The sequence below is a fragment of the Parasteatoda tepidariorum genome, chromosome 10 (genome assembly GCF_982258835.1).
Source record: "Parasteatoda tepidariorum strain Cologne lab strain chromosome 10, Ptep-v5.0, whole genome shotgun sequence".
NCBI lineage: Eukaryota > Metazoa > Arthropoda > Arachnida > Araneae > Theridiidae > Parasteatoda > Parasteatoda tepidariorum.
Window position 1 is genome coordinate 87438756 of NC_141764.1, and position 22898 is coordinate 87461653.

The following is a 22898-nucleotide window of genomic DNA, read 5'->3' on the forward strand; positions in this document are numbered from 1 at the left end:
TAAGGTTGAGGTCTATAAAATATGATGTTCATCCCCTTCTTGCATCGATAATAGCTTGCACTCCTCTGTTGAGATTTTCCACCAGTTTTTGATAGATAGCCATAGGAAAAGGTTTTTAAGCGTTCATCACAGTTGAAGTGCATACTGTCTGTGAGAATGGTCGATTTGGCTAGTTACGTAATCTACGTTCTAATTCGTCCTAAAGGTCTTCTATGGAATTTAAATCGGGACTCTTCGAAGGCAAGTCCAGTTTTTGAACTCTTATTTCGTCAAACTATGGCCGCGCAAGTTTCCATGTGTAAATGGAGCAATTATTCTGTTGAAAGAGAAATGGGCCTTTACCGAAATTTAGCCATAGAGTTGAGAGAGCAATTTCAGAATGTCCACATCTCAGAGTTCATGTTCTCAGCCACATAAACTAATTGTCCCAGGTCTAGGCCGGGATAGCCTGCTCGATAGGGTGCTGGGCCCCCGTCTAAGAGTTCGTGGGTTCAATCCCCGCCGGCCAAAGACTTCACGTGTAGTAAATGGTGACTGTTGCACGTTAATTCTGTCGAGTTGCAAAGTCCTCCATGTTCCCATAACAAATCACTACTTCTGGGGTACTGATTCAGGAGCTTCCTTGTCTTCTGAGTTGGTTCAAAATTTCAAGGCTACGGAATTGAACAAGACTACGGAGTCCCAGGTCAAGCCATAATTTACGAAATGGTATTTTGTTTCAATACCTTTAAAACTAAATTTATTTAATTAAATGCTTAATTTAAGTTTTGGGAAAAGTGCTAGTTTTATAATAAATTTATAAAATATTTTTTCCTCTTTAAACTTCTTTTGAGGGGCCAGAGAAGTGAAGTTCCAAAACAAGTACAATCGTAGCAAGGGAACCATTTAGGAGAATTTTAAACCATTGATTGCAAAAAAGAGCTTTTGTGATTAAATGTAATTACAAATAGTTAAAAAAAAAAGTTATAAAAATAGCTTATGCTTCCCTAAAATAAATTATTCCATATGGCGGAGCATTTGAAGGACAGCTTCAATCCTCACTGTGCCAAAAGGGCCTATATTTCAAGGGACTTGAAAATACCTCCATGAAAAAATTTGTAAGGTATATGCACTTAAACGGAATGTATAATTTCTATAACTGTCAACTTTTTTTTTTAATCGAAAATGGATTATTCGAAATACTGAATAAGGTTGATTCGCCAAAAATTTCTGATTGATACTAACCTAAAATTTTTATCTACCATTCGAACCAATTGTTTTGTTAATTCATAACTCGACGCAGTGAAAATCAACAAAAAATATGTATCTTCTTTAGTTGCTCGAAGTTTTTTCCCTATTAAACCACCATTGACTACTCGTCTTAGGGATGATTAGGGAGAAAAAAAACTGGCATTAATTTTTTGGCTGCCAATAGAATGCTAGGCTAAGTTCGAAAACAAGTTATTTGCATTATGTGTCATAAGAATATACAACTAAAATAGAGCGGAGCTTTCAAACTGTTTCGTTTTCAATGTAAATATTTGGTTCGTAGTGGCTTTATATTCAGGTGATCTCCGTAGCCAGGAAGGGGGTTCAACCGGTTCCATTACATTTACGATTGTTTGAAAAAGGGAGAAATTTCTACCGATGCTTCAGAACCGGTTTTTGTTTAGATTCAGAGCAAAGATGTGGCTTGGATGAAGCAAGATATTGGCTTTAATCTCGGTTATCAGTTAACTTATATAGTTCGTCTAAAAGTAAGAACTCCCCTAGCCATTCGTCTGGACCCGTGGCGGTGACCATGGTAACGAGGTATAACTATTTCAAGTAGGGGTGTGTGATCATTGTTTAGGACAAGTTTTGTCTCTGATCGGAATCTTTTTCTTCGGTGGACTGTGTTAGCCCTAGAGGGAAGAGAAACAACCCTCCCTGATCTGTGCTATATTCTTGTTTCCAAAGCAGCAGACGGCCTCAGACTTTGTGGCGGGGGGAGTTCTTACCGTAGGCAGACTATACTTAGCTACGCTACCAATTGAAAAGTTGACTAGTTGTCCATTGCAAACTCTTTCCGTAAAGTAAAATTTATCTTTCAAGATATCACTAAACCTGAAAATAACTCGACTTTTGAACAATTAGATACATTTTTATATGAGCTATGTTTGGAAGTTTATTCTGGAATCGATTATGATGAAAATGTTGTCGATTATGATGAAAATATAACTGATTATGCTGAAAATACTGTTGATTGTGATGAAATGATGAAAACGTTGCCAATTAAGATGAAAATGTTATCTATTATGATGAAAATGTTTGAAGATTGACAATGAAATTGCTGTTTGGAGTGAAACGACCGAAGACTGGGGTAACAATTTGAAAGTTATAAATAATAATTTGGGGAATCTCAAATTAATGTAACTATAACTTATTTCATGCCATTTATGATTTGGAAGATTTTTTTTTATAAGGCCAACTAAAGCAAACTGTTGTCACGAAATATTTTAAGTGAATACATTGAGAGAGATCATCATATGAATGTGCATTTAAATTATTACTCACAATATTAATAGAGCCGCGATGGCTCAGGGGGGAGAGCGTTCGCCCTCCAATGAGGCGAACCGGGTTCGAATCCCAGTCGATACGAATTCCGCTTCCCGCTTGCACTGACCACAATGCTGACGTGAAATATCCTCAGTGGTAGAGGCTAACAGAAGGAGGTTCTCGTGGTCTTCTTCTCCATGTAACGCAAATGCGAGTTAGCTCCATCAAAAAGTCCTTCACGAAGGCAAATTTCTCCCAATACTCGATCCAGGAATTCCCTTGTCTTCTGGATTGGGTTCAAAAATTACAAGGCTATGGAGTTGAACATTAGTAGTCGTAAACCCATAAAATTGGGTCGGCTGTTCAACGACGGTTATAAAATATAATATTAATACATGGGGAGCACTAATGGTGAGTACCAACAAAATAAATATTCAGAAAGAAATAACTGAGCTACCACTTTTTTATTTTGCTGTAAAAAGGTCATTACCAAAGTGGATATCGTTTCATTTAATTGAAATGTTGATAAATTTTACAATTCAGAATCGTAAAAAATGAATTATCGATTTTCTATTTATTTACGTGATTCAGGGTTCGAAATAATCGAAGGAAATACGTTCTAAAAGACCTTCTTAGAGACTAGAGGGGTTGGATAACCCTTCCAAGATAACATCAAACTTAAAGGTTTAAGAAAGTTCGGGAAATTTCTTTTCGTGAGAGATTGCTTTTAATAGTTTAGGCGGTAAAAGGTTCCAACAAAAAAGTTTCTATTAAAAAATCCTTACTCCCCGTCTATTATAACGTCTACAAAGAACACGTGCTATTGAAAGAGGGTCCTAAGCAAGAATAGAACGTGGATAGAGTTCTCACTTGGGGAGGGGGGTAGAAAAATGAGGGGGGTGAGAGTGAGAACGACTTAACAATACCCCCCTGGGAAATCAGAAACGATTTTAATCGGGCAATTTGTCGATTCTTTCGAGTTTCCCACGATTCTAGTGGAGAAAGTCCTGCTTGTTTATTTTATTGTGACAACTAAATATTAGAAAGCCTTATTTCTTCATCATTTTTTTACGAGAAGTCAATATTTTAGCCATTTTTTTTTCTTCAACGAAGCCTTTTTTTCCCTAGTGAGAATCGTAGTTCACATCGGAGTTTATTATTATAATTTTTTTTTTTCAAGCACCCAAGTTGAAAATTTTGGTAAATCAATTTAAAAGGATGGGACTCAAGGTGGTTTGTGTTACAGGTTTTCGATTTTCGAGTTCTGTTTCTTTAATTGGATAAATGAACGCCAATAAAAACAAGTTTTCTATTTATTAACTGGCATCGTACTGTTATTACAGTATTTTGATAAATTATTGGATCATTTATAAAAATAAAAACTTATTTCGATTTTGATGAATGATATTTTTTTTCTCTCTCAAACAATTGGTGAAAATTGGAAAATCAAGTAAAAAGAATATTACTCACTGTAGTTTGCATTACAGGTTTTCGATTTTTTTGGCACTGTTTCATTAATTGGATAACTTAACACTAATAAAAACAAGTTTCTATTTGTCAGAAGGTATCGTAATGTTGTCTCAGTATTTTAATACGTATAAATTAGTGGATCATTAATTAGAATAAAAATGACCTTATTTCGATTTTGATGAATGATTCCCCATCCCAACACGCGCATTTCAAATGAAAATAGGGAAATCAACTTTTATAAAAATATGACTCAGGGTAGTTTGTGTTACAGATTTTCGATTTTTATGTACTGTTTCGTTAATTGGACAAATTAATACTGAAAGAATTAAAAGCTTAAGTTGAAATTTGAGCAACAATAGTCTGAAAGCAGTCAAATTTTCAGTTGATTGTAAATTTCCATTGGAGATAAATTCTGCTCCTCATGGTTTTGAAAAAATACAATCTTTTTTATTAATACAGATCTTAAGTCGAAATTTTAGTAACAATATTCTGAAAGCTGTGAAATTTTCAGTTGATGGTTAATTTCCATTGGAGATAAATTCTGTTCGTAGCAATTAGGAAAAAAAAAAATTTTTTTATTATTATTTTTTTTAAATCTGCACAGAACTTTTTGCTGAAATTTGATTAATAATAGTCTAAAAGCGGTCGAATTTTCAATTGAAGGTAAATTGCCATTAGTGATAAATTCCGCTTGTATCGGATTGGAATCACTTGAAACATGCATTGTCACCAAACACCGTACTCCAGTAGAGATCTGAGTGCTCCAGCTAAGCGGAAAGTGGTCAAAATTTCTATTGCGAAATTCTATCCTTATAGACACGAAAGCAAATCAATAAATACGTAAAAGACAAAAATATTTATACGTTTAAAAAACGTCGTAATTATATATTTTTTTTTTAGTTACAGTCGTTGAATTCTTTTTATTTTTGAATAAATATCTTCATATCTGCGAAAAGGCATCTTTTATTAACAGTGTTCGTTATTTTATTGTATAGTACAAATTTTATATTCTTTTTAATACCCGAGTGTTATCAGTCTGTCTGGAAGACAATGCTTTGTATCAGGGATCTCAATTGTTCAGAGGTGTTTGAAAAACTGATAAAAATATTTTACGAACTTCAGTGAGAAAAAGATGCCGAAAGATGTTGTGACTTTCCCACGACTAACAAAGTTATCTCATTTTCTCATGAGCACCAAAGACCAAACGTTCGATTGCTTTGTTTGCTGTTGCCATCAGCAGTGATATAAAATTATCTGACTCTTTTATTTGACAAGAAACCATAAAAAGATAAAAAGAAAATATTTCAAACAGAATTTCATAAAACGATAATTTATATAGAATATAACGGTATACATTAGATGATACCTGCACCTACTCATGGCTGATAAACGATCGAAGAATTTTAATAATGTAATCCTTTTTTTTTCTTACTTATACTGATTAATTTTTTCTTTATTATTATAAATATAATGTTTAAAAAAAAGTTGCAAATATTTGCAAAAATAAGTGAAAAAAAGTTTTAAAAAAACTTCGATAGTTTTAAAATGCAGAAGTGCAAATAAATTTGTAGTGCAATGACCTTATCTGAATTAATAATTAAGAGACATAAAACTCATTTTTAAATCAAATCCCCCCCCCCATCATTTTCTAAAAGTTTTTAGCGTGTAAAATCGAGTGCCAAAATGATTTTCGGCCAGCACTCAGATCTGCAGGCTTTTCAATGCTTTGTAACCGTCGTTGAACAGCCGACCCAATTTTTTTCGGGTTTCCTTCTACTAATGATCGATTCCGTAGCCTTGCAATTCTGAACCCAATCCAGAAGACAAGGGGCTCTCATGGATCAAGTATTGTGAGAAATGTGCCTTCGCGGAGGGCTTTTCGAGGGAACTAACCCGCATTTGCGTTACATGGAGTAGAAAACCACGAAAACCTCCCCCGGTTAGCCTGACGGCAAGGAGTACTCTAACCCATGATCCGTCTGCCACTGAGGATATTTTACGTCAGCACTGTGGTCGATGCGAGCCAGATGCGGAATTCGTATTGACCAGCCATCGCTGGGATTCGAACCCGGTCCACCTCATTGGAAGGCAAACGCCCTATCCTCTGAGTCACCCCGGCTCATGCTTTTTAATGTGTAGTTTACAAACCCGTTGGAAAGTAATAAATAAATAAATACAAAAGTAGAGCTTACTTTAAATAAGGAAGAAAAAAAAGGTAAAACGATCTTATTTTCGTAATCATTTGAATATTTAAATTCATTTGTAAATATTTTTATCATCACATCATTTGCTTTTGATTTTCATAATTAAATGCAAACTAACTTTGTATTCCAGTTGGGAAAAAAATTAAAAATATCCTTTTTTTCTTAATTTATTTTCTATCGTAGAAAAATTTACAATAAAAGTGATATTTGATCTAGTTTCATGCAATAATTTTCCATCGATAAGGACTCTAAACACAAATTTATGATTATATCCTTTAATTGCATCTAAGTGTGCTATTTAATGCAATGTGGGCCCGCTAATTTGCTAGAAATAAACAACTGACTAATGATTTTATGTCAAGAATGGACAGTTTTGGTTTGGTATTTTTATAACGATTAAGTTCCAAACCACTGACATTATTATAATTAGAATCATTGTGATATTTGAGACAATTTGTTCAGGTATATTTTCTATCATCGAAACTTCAAACAACTGTCATTTATGATAGCACCACACAGTTGCATCAAGCATGATACTTGACTGCGATTTGGTCCTGTTTATTTTATCCACAAGATTAACAAACGATTGACATTTATCAATTAGTTTTATCAAGTGTGATATTTGATACAATTTGGTCTACTTTTTTTTCCCTCCAACTTTAAAGCTCTAAATAGCTACCATTTTCTATGATTAAAGTAACTGTAATATTTGGTATAATTTGATCGAGTAATAAGACTCCAAACTACTGCCATTTATGATTATACTGCATGAAATGAGATATTCATTGCAATTTAATAAGGTACTTTTGCAATAAATAAGACTCCAAACGACTGACTTTTTTGTTTATATTGCATGAAATGTGAAATTTGACACATACTTATTTAATATTTTATAACCATAAGGCTCCAAACAACCGACATTATTTCATGATAACTTATTACAATGTATATCATTACTACATGGATAACACTGTTAATTTCGTTATTAAAAAAAAATTAAAAGCTTTTTATGCAAATAATTGAAATAAGTTATAAAGTTTCAGAAAAAAGAACAAGAGCTAAACATCAAACAGGGAAAGGAAATTTTTGACTTCTTGCTCCTCATACGTAAGAATAAGGCCACAGGAAAACATTTTGACATGTAACATAACCCTGACTAAGTACCAATCTTACGCAATTATACTCTTGTGAGAGAGCTTGTTTACCACCTCCTCTTCAATCCCATTCTACATCTAAAAAGAACCAGATATTACCGGAAACATCACATAACCTGTCGACAGTGGAGTCAGTTACTTATCCCGAGAACGAAAGTTCGGGAACCATCCCCCCATCCCCGTTAATTCAAAGTAAAGTGTATTATGGTACATCCCAATACTAGAAATACGTAACTGTTCCTTCATGCGGCTTCCGGATAAAAATGTTCCGTAACCGTAACGGTATGTCACGAAAGAAGGGAAGTGGATCTTTTATGAAGGCGCTATTTGGGAAATGGATATATCTAAAAATCACACACGATTGCGCTCAGTCTATTTTTCCCACGCCCCAACATGTTTACTTATAACCATTTCTTTTTTTTTACCTCCTTTAATATTTCCTCCCCGTTAGTTTGATATTTATAACAAGTGCGTGTTGGTCACACTGCGGGAATTAGCAGGAATTGCGTTAAATTCCACCTTGTCATTGAAAATCCTTCAATCGAATTCCTTAAAGCATCCTCGCAGGATGCGTTTGTGGTATGGAGGCGAGAAAGTGAATCAAAATTTCGATATAATCCAGCAGCAAGAAAAAAATCGCTTGAAAATATTTTAAAGGAGTATGGAAAACCTCTTTTTCGTCTGAAAAAATAAAAGTAGACAGAACATATTCTAGAACTTTACTGTGAGTGATCGCCTGCTGATGGAAGGCTAAATATTAAAGTGCGATCGGGACATATTCGCAAAGCAAGATGCTCGAGTGGGACTCCAAAATTAACCAGTTGGTCTTTATTTTGAAAATTTTAAGTATAGTTTGTCTAAGGCAAGAAATTCCCTAGCCATTCGTCTGGACCCATGGTGGTGACTATGGTAACGAGGTATTACTATTTCAAGTAGGGGTGTGGGGTCATTGTTTAGGACAGGTTATTTTCGACGAGAAAAAGGGAATCTTTTTCTTCGGTCTACTGTGTTAGTCCTAGAGTGAAGAGAAGTTACCGTCCCTGAAATGCGCTATTCTTGCTTACATAGCAGCAGACAACCTCAGATTTTGTGACGGGGGGGGGGAGAGTTCTTACCGTGGACAAACTATAACTATCCTTTAATACTAAAGCAAAAAACAATGTGATTAAGCACAATAAGCGCAAAAGTGGGAGTATTGGTTTCAGATCTATAAACAAGAACCTTCCTCAGTGTCTAAAATTTCAGACACTGAGGAAGGTTCTTGCTTATAGAACTGAAACTATAACATGTCCATTTACGTACTTTTATTTGTACTTTATTTCCGTTGTTTTTTACTTTAATCGACGTAGCGCAAAGTACATCCTGTCCCTTGTAGGATATCCTTTAATATTGGTATCATACATCTAACTAAACCCCTTTAATGGTCGCATAATTTTGAAGAAAACGGTCATGAAAGTGCTAATTTTTTTATTTTAGAAATTATTTAGAATTAGGAATACCGGACAAGAACACGTTGCTTTCAAAATATATGGGGAATGTGAAGCAGTTTATACCTTTCTGAACCTGCAAGATGCTACGATCCCTATCCCATAGGGAGTCAACGTGGAATTGAAAAACTAGCGATGCATTCTTGTTGTTTTGTAATATTGTAACCGAAATGACCCAGAAAGTCGAAATGAACAAAAACGAAATATTAACGAAAATATTGAACCAATATTTTTGATAGGAAGTAATAAAGTTATTAGAGTATCTCATAAAAGCATTTAATAAAAATTTATCTCATTATATAGTTAGTTCGTAAAATAATTTCAATAAAACAAATTACTTTATTTTTTTATTTTTTTAAACATAATATTGGTTTCCCTTTATTGACATACAGATATTAAATAAGATTTATCTTGTTGTTACTCTATATGGAAAATGAATAAAATAAAAACATTTGTGCTCTCAGGTATTTAATGGAAATTGCAATTATAATAACACTCTGGAAACTTGGTCTAATAAAATTCTAGTTTTTGTTAATATTTACTTTTCTAAAGGCTTGTTCATACAACCAAAATTCTTGAACCAAGACTGATTGAAATTGATGGAAATTAGTTTTGCTTGGATCATGTAAGCGATCATCCAAGTTCTTGATCCAAGCCCTTTGATCAAGAACTTGGATCAAAGGGCTTGGTTCTACGATCATTTATTTTGTTGCCCATTTTCATTCATTCTAATCTAAACAAATTTATCTCTCAACCATACTCTGCATCATACTAATTTTTCAATAGTAAGTCAATCCAAACTGGAATGGAATCTGAAATTCTCATGAATTCCCTCGACTATTTTTGGCTCAATTCTGTTCACGTTATCGTTTGATATCAAGACAAATTATGAATTAGAATGCAGACTATGTATTTTTTCTAGATTACTGTAATTACAAAAATATCAAATTAAGCTTCGATTTGAACACTTTTAAGCGCTTTTTCGAATCATTCCGGATATACTTTTAATTTCTTCTCCTTTCTTAAGCCGATCCTTCCTTAACAAACGATCTCTAAAAAAACGAACACCGTTTCCGACGGATTTCATCTAAATCGTTTTCTTTCTCTCAAGGTCAAATCATTCGATCTCGAAACGGAAACAGTAATCCTCGTTTCACTGGAACGCAAACGCCGACTCCAAGAGAACAAAATAAATAATCACTGACCTCACTTGACAAGATCGAAGACCTTTTTGAGCCCTGGTCAGTCATGGGGGCGTATAGAATCTCGATCTATATATCCTTTGACCTTCCTGTCGGCGCATCAAATTGAAAAGAACAAAAAGAGTTTTAAAAAAAAAAATGGCGATAGCGTGGTGGGAGCAAACTCCCACGCAACAATACCTGTTCACAACTCAAGTCCAACACAATCGCATCTCTCAGAGTTCGTTTCTGTAAACGACACGATTTTCCCATACGGTGATACTGTGCGAATATGATGTTAGAACAGTAGGATTTTCCCATATGTTTTGGACATATATTTCCCTTCTATACAATAGGAATCGTATTTAAATTTTAAATTAGATGTGAAAAAAAAGTTGATTTATTGCAGAAAATCGTTCGAAAAGGTAATAAAGCTGCGTTTGTTACGCTCATAGATTTAATAATTTTATTAATAACAGCGATATTAATTGAATGTGACATCTATTATATTTTTATAACCATACTTATGATTATTAACCCACTAGAGGTAATTAAAAATACTAAATAATGAGATAATCGATATTATCAGAAATACACAATTTATTCAGCAGAATTTTTTTTTTTCTGCATTCGTTCCTCCACTATTGATGTAACGCTTGGTGAGAAAGGTGCTTTTTTATTTTATTATATATCCGGCGTTGAACAGCAGACCCAATTTCGGGTTTACGATTACTAATGTTCAACTCTGCAGCCTTGTAATTTTGAAGCAATCCAGAAGACAAGGAAACTACTGGATCTGTACCCCCAGAGGTATTGATTTGTTATGAGAACATGAAGGACTTTGTGACTCGACAGATTTAACGTGCATCAGTCACCATTTACTACAAGAGAAATCTTCGGTCGGGGAGGATCGAACCCGCGAACTCTTGGACATGGGTCCAGTGCCCTACCAACCAGGCTATCCCGGTGCAAGAGAAGGGTACTTATAATTATGAAATGAGGGGGGAGGGAAGGGGTACCTAAAAATGAGACATCACACATTTTGGTTAAAATTAAAACATTTAAAATCAGCAGATTAACTACTTTTACATAATTAGTTTTCATGTATTTTTTTTTAAAATCAAAACCTAAACATATCAAACCATTAATGTTGTTATGCTCTCTAATATCATTAAAACACACGAAGTTTGAAATTGAAATTGTGTGTCGATTATATGTGTTTTGTTTCTAAACTGATTCTGTAAGTTAATGTAATAATGTGTCACAGGTGATATATAAAGGAGAGTATGACACTTTGTGACAAAGAGGAAGAGGGGAGTCCAAAAATATTGGGGGGAAAAGCGTGGTATCATATGTAAACAGCCCCCTAGAATCCTCTTTTTTTTTCTTTTTCTTTTTCTTTTACTTTGAATTATTATTTATTGGTTGACTATAAAATAAATAAATTAAGTGGTTTAAACATTAAAATTAAGAGAAAATAGCTTTTTCCCTTTTATTTATAACAACCAAAGTTTTTAACCATTCACATGTGACAAAAAAGCTTTGTTTGTATGTATAGGGTTGTTTGTATGTATAGGGAGTGATTTTAACAGTGTGTAATGTCCACTTATGAAGCAATAAAATAAGCAGCATTTTAATTAATTATCAGATCATGTAAATCAAGTTATGAATGCTGATATAATTTGCTCATAACAAATTATTATAAAAGTATAAAGGGTTCATGTTCTATATTTCTCCCTTTTAGAATACTAAAACCAGCAGCGCTCATAATATAACTCAGAAAAGCTCATAATAATCCAGTAAAGCTTATAATAATACAGTAAAGTTCATAATTAAATTACAAGTTCATATTAACGTAGCAAAGTTCATAATAAAACAGTTAAGCTGGTAGTCAAACAGCCAAGTTCATAACAAAATAGATAACAAGAAAGCTCGCACGAATTACCAGCATTTTTAAAACTCACATCACGAGTGTGGTAACTCTAAAAATTAAAATAATTTTTTGAGTAATTTTCTTTTTTTTCTTTTTTTGAAAGACAAAAAATTTTAAAATTGCAATTTTTAACAAATTTATTGAAAATTAATGCGAAAAAAAATGAACAAGCTGTGCTTCTTCAAATATAGGATAATTTTCTTACGTTACACACGGGTTTTATACTCTTAAATTCAACAAAAAAGTAAAGTTTCCGAATTTTAAAAATCTGAAAATTCTAATTTAGTCAAAACAATTTTTCTTAAATAATTTTTTTAAAATTAAAGTGTTAATTCCGGTATAGGAGGCATATAACGACTGCAACAGGGAATTCATAGTGTCTTTAACCTGCCTAAAATCATCACTGAAAAACGTTCAAGTTTACGAAGACTTATTCTAGATAAATACGACTCAAAAAATTTCCAATTGTTAGCCAACTTCTCCAAGCAGATGAAGAATACACTGTTGCGTTGGTACACGTAGAAAAAAATTCTAGTATAATTACCGTGTTCTATGGAAATGACATTTCAGGTAAAAAACAAACAAAAAAGAAAACATAATCCTGGTTAGTAAAATCAAAAGGCATAGTATTTAAGCTTTCATTTTGTAGTTTTTCCATTCATATTACCTGGAATTCTATTACCTGCAACAGTTTACCTGGAATTCTGGTTTTCAAAATTATAGTTGTTATTACGCCACACTTAGTAAAAAGTACAAAACTAAAACGCAATTATAACCGAATAAATGGTTTTTATGCAATGTTTTAAGGTATCATGATAAAATAACCAAATTTTATTATACATTATAATTCCATGTTTTCGTGTTAATACCGAGCTTAAATTATCAAACTTTTTGGTGTTTCCATAGAGCTAGAAATGTGGTAAATTTTGCCATATTCTGATAATTTTGACCATATTTCTTTCTGAGTGAATTAAATGAAAGTTTACAAAAACCGCTATTTTCATTATATATCGATTTCTACACCCCTGAAACGAACACGCTAAAATTTTAACCTGGAATAAACTTTCGTTTATTTTGTAAATTCGTTTCGTTCGCAAACAGTATAGACCAGCACTTATCTGGAATAAACTTTCGCTTATTTGAGGAAGTGCGGTTTAATACTGTTTGCAGTATATACAGGGTGTTCCGCAATAACCATCTTTTATATGTATTTTTATAATCCTTGTCTATAAAGAATACACATTAGGGGTCACAACGCAAATTACTATTAAGGGCTGAAAATAATGAAAACCGCTGCCGAAATCTGACAAATCAGAACCGAATACGGCGGTACTTTTAAGATCAAAACCTGTTTGATTGCCAGGGAAACTGACACATGTTGTAAAACGTTAGAAGCATGTAGGCTTCATCACATAATCAAATTGTTTTGATGCTTATCAATTCAACTTCCTCATTAGAAATTTGACAGTTTTCAGAAGTATTTTTGTTCCTTCATCACTTCATTATTAATTTTTAATCCCTAATTTGCATGAAATTTTGACAAAGATTATAAAAATATATATTAAAGTCAGTGATTACGGAACACTTTGTAAATATATGTCAAATATCCCTTTTTATAATTTCAATATTTTATGAATAATTTCATCAAAAATACTAATTAATAACTTTTTTTTATTTAGTTACTCTTTTTATAAATTTGTTCTTTTTATTTATTTATTTAATTTTCATTTATTTATTTTTTTATTTAATTTTTTATTTTTCAAACATGGTGTCGTATTTCTTTAAAAAAAATCAAGTTTTGAATATTTTAATATCTATTACATAATCTATTCAAAGTGGATTTTTTTTTTAGAGATTATTTCAACGAAAACCCTAATTCGACTTATTTAATTCATTTTCAACTTCGGTATATATACCAAAAAACAAATTCATCGCTAGACTAGTTCCAGCTCCAGTTCCTGGACTGCAAATTCAACTGTCGGAAACAAAATCTAATTTGAGATTATTAAGTTGAAAAAGTTTCATTCTTCTTAATATATATTTTACCAAATAAAGAATTTTTTTAATTTGCTAATACGTTCATAATTGTTTTATGTACTTTATTTATGAAATTATAGTTCCGACGAAAGAGTGTTGATCAGATAAGGTTTCGCTGTTAGAAAAAAAAATTGCAAACCATTGAAATACATACACTATCAAACAGCATTAAATTGAGTTATTTTTATTTAAAAACTTATTCAATCCCTCCTCCCCCGGAATAAACGTTATAGATTATTAGGGATTTCAAGGAAATAAAAATAATTTATGAAAGTTCTCACAGTCTTATTGAGTCCTCTTATGTCATGATCAGGCCTTGAGAGACCTTGATGACATATATGACCTCATGCCAACAACAGATCGTAGCAAGAATTTCTATTCTCACCCAACCCACGCTATTGTTGTTAGTGAATCGCAGAGGGAACTTCCATGTCGTCCGAAGATGTTGATCTTGTCACATCCAGAGATTCGAAATAAGGTCATTATTAACGTTAGTGGGAAACGATTTCGATTCGGCTCCCAGATGAAGGCGCGTGCAGTGGTCGCGTGGACGGCCTGGGAACAACTGCCGAAATCGTCTGCTTGTGTGGGAAAAACAGATATATCTCTTTTTAAATAGCTTCAGCTTTTTTTTTTCGTTCCTAAATATATGCATTATTATTCATATATTTATCTGGCAGTTTTCTTCTTTCTTAATAATAGATTCTGACTAATTCTATAAATCGCTCATTTGGTGAAACAATGACGTAACTGTAAAATCAAGTTACGTCATAGTTTCGCCAAGTTAGCGATATAAAAAATATTACTTTTCCTTTGAAAAACAGCGACCAATGGCAAGAAGAAGAATAAATTCGGATTATTTATTTTATTTTTTATTATTTTTTTAACATCTCTGTCGATATTTTAGCGGGAATAGAGTGCTCTATATACCACTCATTTGGTGAAACAATGATGTAGCTTGATTTTGCAGTTACGGCATTGTTTCGCCAAATGAGCGAAATAATCAGAAGAGGTAATAAAGAATTTTTTTGAAAAAAATTAGCATGAAGTAAAATTATTTATAGAGAACATGTACTACGTTGCAAAACCTATGAAAAACCTGTTGTGTCAGTTAAATAAATTTTTAAAAAAATAGAAAATCCGCTTGAAAATTCACAAAAACTTCGAATTTAAGAGTTAAAAGCAATTCGAGATCCTGAAGTTGTCACGTGATTAAAACAAAGCGAGGTTTTATGTGACATCACTCAACACCAGTGTTTCCCAAACTTATGACTTTTGCGTACACTTTCTAAAATTTTTGGAACGCTGTGTACCACTAATAAAAAAATTAATGTATTTCTTAATATGAAAAAATTGCACAAAAGTTAAAAATCACAACTGGCTGTTGACACCACTAATTATTAACTGTTAACTCTGCAAAAAATAGCCAATAGAAAAATACGTAATCGTAAATTTTCATGGCTAGCTTTGTTTTGAAGTAAAATGTTCTAAAATTTTCTCTCGTTGCAAGATATTTCGCATAAGAACGCGTACCCCCGCTAAACTGTTCCCGTACCCCTGGGGGTACGCGTACCACACTTTGGGAAACACTGCTCTACACGAAACATGCTTTACTTTCGCTCTTCCTATATCATTTTCAATAGCCATCTCGTATCGTTCGGAATTTGTTTATGAATAATTTAATGTTTTCTTTCATTAAAAAAAATAAATAAGTAAGCAAACTTCTTTTCTTTTTTAATTTAATATTTATTTGATACAAAACAGATTTTACAAAGACAAATATTTTAAGAACTATAGATTTTATAATTAATTATTATTAAATATATCTAAAATTGATACATTATTAAAAATGAATCATAACAATTGTTCATTTCAAACTATGTTTCTGCATTAAATTTTTTTTTATAGAAATATATAATACATGCAAATGCATAATTCAAATTTATTGGAAATCGAATGGAAGTTGCGTTATCATTAACTGTCGAAAAACAGGCGAAAATAAACTAATTTTACTAATCTTAATTTTAAAGAAACTAGCTGAAAAGGAAACATTTTGCTGCTTGTAGCATTAAACAGAAATTGTTCTTATTAGAAATATATATATAATATATTAGAAAGTACGTATTGTTCATATTAGAAATTGTTTAGATTAGAATTACTAAATGATTTTGAAAATCATGCATGTTGCTCATTGTGTATATTTTTCCTACATTAATCGAGTAGTTTTTTTTCCTTTCCAAACAATATTTATTCTCTTATTCCTGGGAACATTCAATCAAAAAAGAGACTGAATGTGAAATGGTACTCCATTTTTTTTAAAAGTAATGTATAAGAAATTAAAAAAAAGCTATTGAAAACTATAAAAAAATAAGCAATAATAAAAAATGAACGTATAAATTCTAAAATAAGAATGACTTAATTTACCTTGCAGTTTTCTTTCTCTTCTAAAGAAATGTTTCCTTCCAATTCCCTGGAATAATCAAAAGTTAAACAAACAATAATAACTGTTATACATTTTACTGTTGTATTACATAAATTATACATTTAAAAAATAACTGTTCATACACTTATCAAGCAGTTTTCTTTTTATTTTGATGGAATAATTGTTCACTAATTCCAAGGAATATGCAATCAAGAAGGAGACCGAATTTAAAATGTCATTCCAGTTTTTTTTTAAAGTAGTTCATATGAAATTAAAAAATAATCTATTAAAAGCAGTTTTAAATAAGCATTACAATATAAACTATAATAAAAAAATAAACACAGAAACTATAAAATATTAATTACAAATTTATCTTGCAGTTCTTTTTCCCAACTAAATGCTTCTTATTAATTCTTGAAAATAAACATAGTTAAAATCAATAAATGAAATCAAAATCTATAGCTGTGCAGATTGATTTCGTGTTTTGGATTTGAAGAAAGTCCAGCATTAATATATCGTCTATGTTTCTGATGCACATTGGCTTTTTTTGGAAACAATGCAGCAAATTGAAAAAAATAGTAAAAAAAACAAAAAAAAATTTGGTAGACTATGTATATAAATTCTTTTAATGCACAGTGCGCAAAAAAAATTAAACGGACCACCTTGTGAAACTTTTGAACTAATTATCGGATCTTCACGTTCTAGGACTCAATCTTAATTCGAGAGGGTTACTTCAAAAATGCTAATTAATTAGCGCCGAAGATATTTTAATTTAGGAAATCAGACACAAAAATGTACTTTCTCAGAATAAACATCCTCTTTTTTAACAGATTCGAATTTCTGGCTCTTAAAATATAGGAGTAGTTTCAATCTGGAGAATATGGTCCGTATAATTTGATTAGGCAAGCGATTTATAGTTTGAAAATGTTAATTTTACTTGTTGTGTGTTTCACTATATCTCGAGAATTTTTTAAGCAAAGTGAAAATTATTTGCACCCAATTATAAAATTTGTTTATTTAAAGATAATTCCACATAAAAAATAAATTTCAGTAAATATTTAAAAATTTTTTTAATTTTATTTAATAATAGTCACAAAAAAATTTGAATTGTAAGGTACACAATGCAGCAAAAAAAAAAATTTGTATGTATTTTTTGTAATTTTTTTTAAGTTTTAATGATGTAAAAAAAACATTTTTTCTACATCATTTTAAAGTACATAATTTTACATGGCAAAATATAAAATTTGAGCGAAATCGGTTAAATAGATCCTGAGAAATCAAATTTTAAAGAAGTCGTGCATTAGCTATTCGATTTCTCAAGAACTATTCAATCGATTATGCTGAAATTTTGTATTCTGCCATGTAAAAATACATACTTTAAAATGATGTACCTTATAATTCAAAAAGTTTTCGAATATTACTTAACAAATAATAAAATAAAAAAATATTTTCAAAAATTTATTTTTTTCTTGGATCATTATCTTTGGATAAATGAATTTTATAATTGTGTGCAAAATTTTTTCAATCCGCTTAAGAAGTTCTCGAGATATGGCGAAATGCGCAAAAAGTTAAATTAGCATTAGGGGGGTTCACACTTCAGATCATATTTTCCAGATTTAAACTACCCCCTATATTTTGGAAGTCAAAAATCCAAATCCGTTGAAAGAAAGGAATGTTCATTCACAGAAAGTACATTTTAGTGTCCGATTTTAAAACTTAAAATATTGTGTGCACTAATTAATTAGCATACTTGAGGTCGCCCCCTCAAACTATTAAGAATGAGTCTTAAAACGTGATGATCCGATCATTACATCAAAAGTTATTCAGGATGGTCCGATTTTTTGGCGCAGTATACATAATATTCTTTTATTTTTAAATACGAACAAGATATCATTAGTTTTTGAAAGAATGTTGAATTCTTGTTAAAAACAGTCATATTTAAACAATTGGAAGGAATTAGCCTTATGAAAATAATTATTTTTTAGAATGAAGACTTGGAAAGTGCGGTTAAAAGAAAATAATTCTCATCAGAATACCTCCTGTCTGCAAAAAATCAAAATATAGAGTTGCAATTAGCCGGTATATTGTATTTCGCCAACAATAAGTAAGAAATTCGTGTTTTGGCTAGTAATAGCTACTAATTACCCTCAATGTTATAGTTTTCTTTTACTATAAAATCAAGAATAACTTATGATTCAACTAGATAATTTTCCTTTATAATTGAAATATTTTAATAATTTTGGCGTTATTCTGAACATCTTAAATTAAATTTTTTTTTTCCTGAGGGTTGATTTTCAGAAAATTATCCATATATTAAAAAAAATATTTTCCTTGATTTAAAATAAATAATAAAATTTGATAGAAGCGTATAAATTAGTGTTTAATTTAAGAACCAATATGGGGCTATATTACTCCGTAAATTGTAAAAACCATGAGGATAAGAAACATTATATTTTTATTGAAAACTATTAAAAATATCATTTAGGTGGAGGAGAGGAGATGATAGTTCTATATTGAAATATTATTTTAAACAATGTTTTTAATGGAAATTAAAAAAAACATTGCAGTATATTTTTAACAGCTCACGAATTTTACGTAATATATTTATGCAGTCCTGGAAAGGTCATCTATTTATAAAATTTGATTCTCTCTCAAATGTCCTTGAAATTTTACCGAGATAAAATATTTATGTAGACGATTGTACAGGGATTTGAAGAAAGAAATATTGAGGAAAGTATTAGGGGATTAAATGTGAATTATATATATATATATATATATATATATATATATATATATATATATATATATATATATATATATATATATATATATATATATATATATATATATATATATATATATATATATATATATATATATATATATATATATATATATATACAAACACAAATAATAAAGTAAAATAATATAAAGAGAAAACTATAAATGGGAAAAAACCAATAGTCTTCTTCAAGACACATCTATTGCTGTAATTTAATGCGATATTTCTGAATAAGAATAATTATCCTAAGATAAACATTATTCTTTATGTGTGCCGATATCGCAAAAAATATCAATTGCAGTTTCTTTTCTTTAAAGTAATATTGCTTCTTAAAGTAATATTGCATGGCAATTAATAAATTTGAAAATTGAAATATATGATGATAATTATTTTTTAACTGAGTGCAAAAAGTGTCTTATGAATTTGATAATGTGTAAAAAATAATTTCTGTGATTTGTAATTTCCATTATTACTTCATTTATGTCATTTCTGAGAAAGAAAAAAAAACAATATTTAGGCTCCTATAATATCAATGGCTTGTTTCTTTTCTTTAAAGCAATATCGCTTCTTACGTTATCAAAACTAAGAAAAGTACTTTAGCTAAATTTCCTTGAACTTATCTGATAAATGCTGTCTGAGAGAAAGAAAAAAAAAAAGATGTAGATCAGAAATCTTTTTTCTTAGACTACCGATTTTTGTCCACACGTGGAGAACATTCATTCTGGAAAAATGTGTAATTTGGCACAATAATAAGTTCAAGGCGATTTAAAATTTCTTTCGCTTGAAGTGAAAGATTCTTTGCATTGAATAAACAAAGATATAAATGAAAAGAACAGTCGAATGAAATAATTCATAATTATAAGGAAGGCTCTTTTCGTAAGATTGATCTTTTTTTTGTTGTATCGTCTTGTTTTTATGATCCCGTCACAAAAATGCTATTCTTATAATAACAGCACCCGTTTAGATCGCTTCTGAAACTAGAACATTATCGCATCCATCGCTTAGAAATTTTACTGACATTTGAAGAAAGAAAAATTAAAGTCATTTTGTTTTAAGAACTTACAAGCGCGCCGGCAGAATAATATGAAAGGGGGTGTAACCCTCTGACAAACTACCCCCCCCCCAAAAAAAAGGGAATTAAAAACTTTTTTGTTATTACACAGACTTTCATTTGTTAATTTTTTTCAAGATACAATTAATTTTTTTTCTTCATTGTTAACAAGATATTTAAAAAAAAAAATACGAATTTCTTGTACTTGCAAACTTTGATACGAGAAACTATATTGATGGAGTTGGCATAGCTACTGACTTTGAAACACAAATAACTACAATCAGTAGTTTCGTATACTGATTTGATTGTGCACGCTTAACATCGGTTTTTATTGTATTAGTGAAGTTTTACAGTTGTGAGATGTCAGTTTGTGTTATATACCTTTGTTAAACTAAATAACTAATAGAAAATATAATATTATTTATACTTTACTAAATGAAATTTAAAAATATAGTTTAGCTATCTTCCCAGAAAAAAATCTTTTTTTGACAGTTTAGATAAAAATTCTTGTTTAATTAAACAATTTTTTAATTGTTATATATCAATAATTACTTAATTATTTGCTTTTGAATAAAAATATTTCAATAAAAAAATTTTGTAACAAAATTGTTGTTCTGCATCTCTTTAATTGTTTAAAAAAAAAAGCCAAGGGGGTGCAAGTGCACCCCCCTGCCGGCGCCCTTGAGAACTTAAACTGTATGGTGGTTTGGGTAAAACACCTAAAACATCACTTTTGATGATTATACATCAGCTGATGAAAGTGGTGAAACTTGTGGTGCGATGTAGATAGAAAAACTGGGTGCAGAAACCGAAGAATTGCGAAATGATAAAGATGAAGGCAGTGAAACAAAAAAAAAATCATAGCCAGTGCCACTTTCTAAGTGATTATGCCTCAAAGCCTTAGAATAAATGAAAATCGTTCTGTATTCACACTAATTTACATAGGAAGAATGGCCATCTGTTACAAAAGTTGAAAATGTATTTTTTGCATGGAAAAGAAAAAAGCATGCTCACAATAAAATTTCTTTAAATATTAACACGTTGAATACCGCGCTAATTTTGCATGGCTTGCCCGTCTGGCCAAAATGATTTTCTCAATATGTATTGCATTAATTTCTTCAAACCATTTTAGTAACGGTAATAATATAAAAAAATTAAAAGCATCAAAAATTTACTAGAATTATGTGTTTCTAATAATTGTGGCTTCGCCTCTCACCGGTGACCCTTGTGGCGCTACGAATAAACTCAGCGCCGGTCACCGGTGACCCCCATGGTATTCAACGTGTTAAAGAAATAAACATGTTTTTTGTTATTTTTCCATCGCATCTTAAGTTTTTTTTTGTAGTAAGCATTTAATATTTTCAATTGAAACTTAATGTAAATGTAGCACTTAAAAATTTAGCATTTTACTAAATTTAACACTTTTCTTTCTTTTACGTACGTAAATATATTACATTTCATGCTTTTCAAGAGATTATTTGATGTTTTATATTGATCCCCATTCGTCGTTTTTTTTTTTCTTTTAATTTTTCTTTCGGCATGAATTGTTCCATGTTCTGTAAATGTCACATGTAATTGTTTCGCCATAAAAAAAATGTAAAGAAAAAAAAAAAAAACACCGCTTAATTCTAAATGTTTTTTGATATACATAATAATCAAATTTTCGCTTTCTAACTTTGAATATCCATGGTTATATATAAGAGTTGATGCTACCTCAATGGTTCTAAGCAACGGTACAAATTTTCAAGCTCTAAGTTTTCAAGCGCTAATTTAATAAGTTAAAATATTATTATATATAAGTTAAAAATTATTATATATAATTATTACAATTATATATAATATTATTATAATTATTATATATAAGTAAAACATTATTATATATAATTATTATAATTATATATAACATTATTATAATTATTATATATCATTAAAAATTAAAATATATAAGTTAAAATATAATTTTTTTTTATTTATCCCCATCGCTTCTCTTACCTAATATATCCTTTTTGGAATTCATACCATTACAATATAGAACTGTCATCTCCCTTCTCCACCTAACTGCTATTTTTAACAGTTTTTAATAAAAATACGTTTCTTAACCTTATGATTTTAGAACTTGCTAAGCAATGTAACCCTTATTGGTTCTTGCACTATACCCTAACCTATCTTATCCTAACCTATACACTTTTTATATCTAATTTTATTCTTCATGCTAAATTGAGGAAAATATCTTCTCTTAATCTATAGGTTATTCTCAGAAATTACGACACTCTGGAAAAGAAAATTGAATTTAAAATCTTAAAAATACTTTATTTTTCTTTAAATAAATGTTCATTTAGTAACCCTTATTTGTACCTTGTAAAAAGTAGTACTTTTATCATTCATTCACACAAAAATATTTAACGCTCTTGCGTCATTCATGTAGGTTATAGAAAATTAATGGGCAGGAAAGAGACATATTTTCGGGAGACATGCAAATTATTGACTGAAAAACTTATTTTTGCATAATATTTTGAAAATTACTTTTTGTTCACATACTCCAGAAGTTCCTTTCACAGTTTAGAAGTAAAAAGTTAGAGGAAGAAAAATATTCTTGCAGTGTTAAGGCAAGTAATTATTAAAAATATACTTAGTGACAAGCAAGAAAACTGACACTTTGA

At 30.6% G+C, this 22898-nt stretch overlaps 1 protein-coding gene across 1 annotated transcript in view; it reads right to left on the bottom strand.

The window, feature by feature from the left end:
• The window catches only part of LOC147803071 (notch-regulated ankyrin repeat-containing protein-like), a 56979-nt gene that overhangs the window by 19804 nt on the left and 14277 nt on the right, over positions 1–22898 (bottom strand). The window contains exon 2 of the mRNA XM_087153287.1: positions 16408–16453. The gene's annotated coding sequence lies outside the window, so the exon portion shown is untranslated. The remainder of the gene's footprint in view (positions 1–16407; positions 16454–22898) is intronic.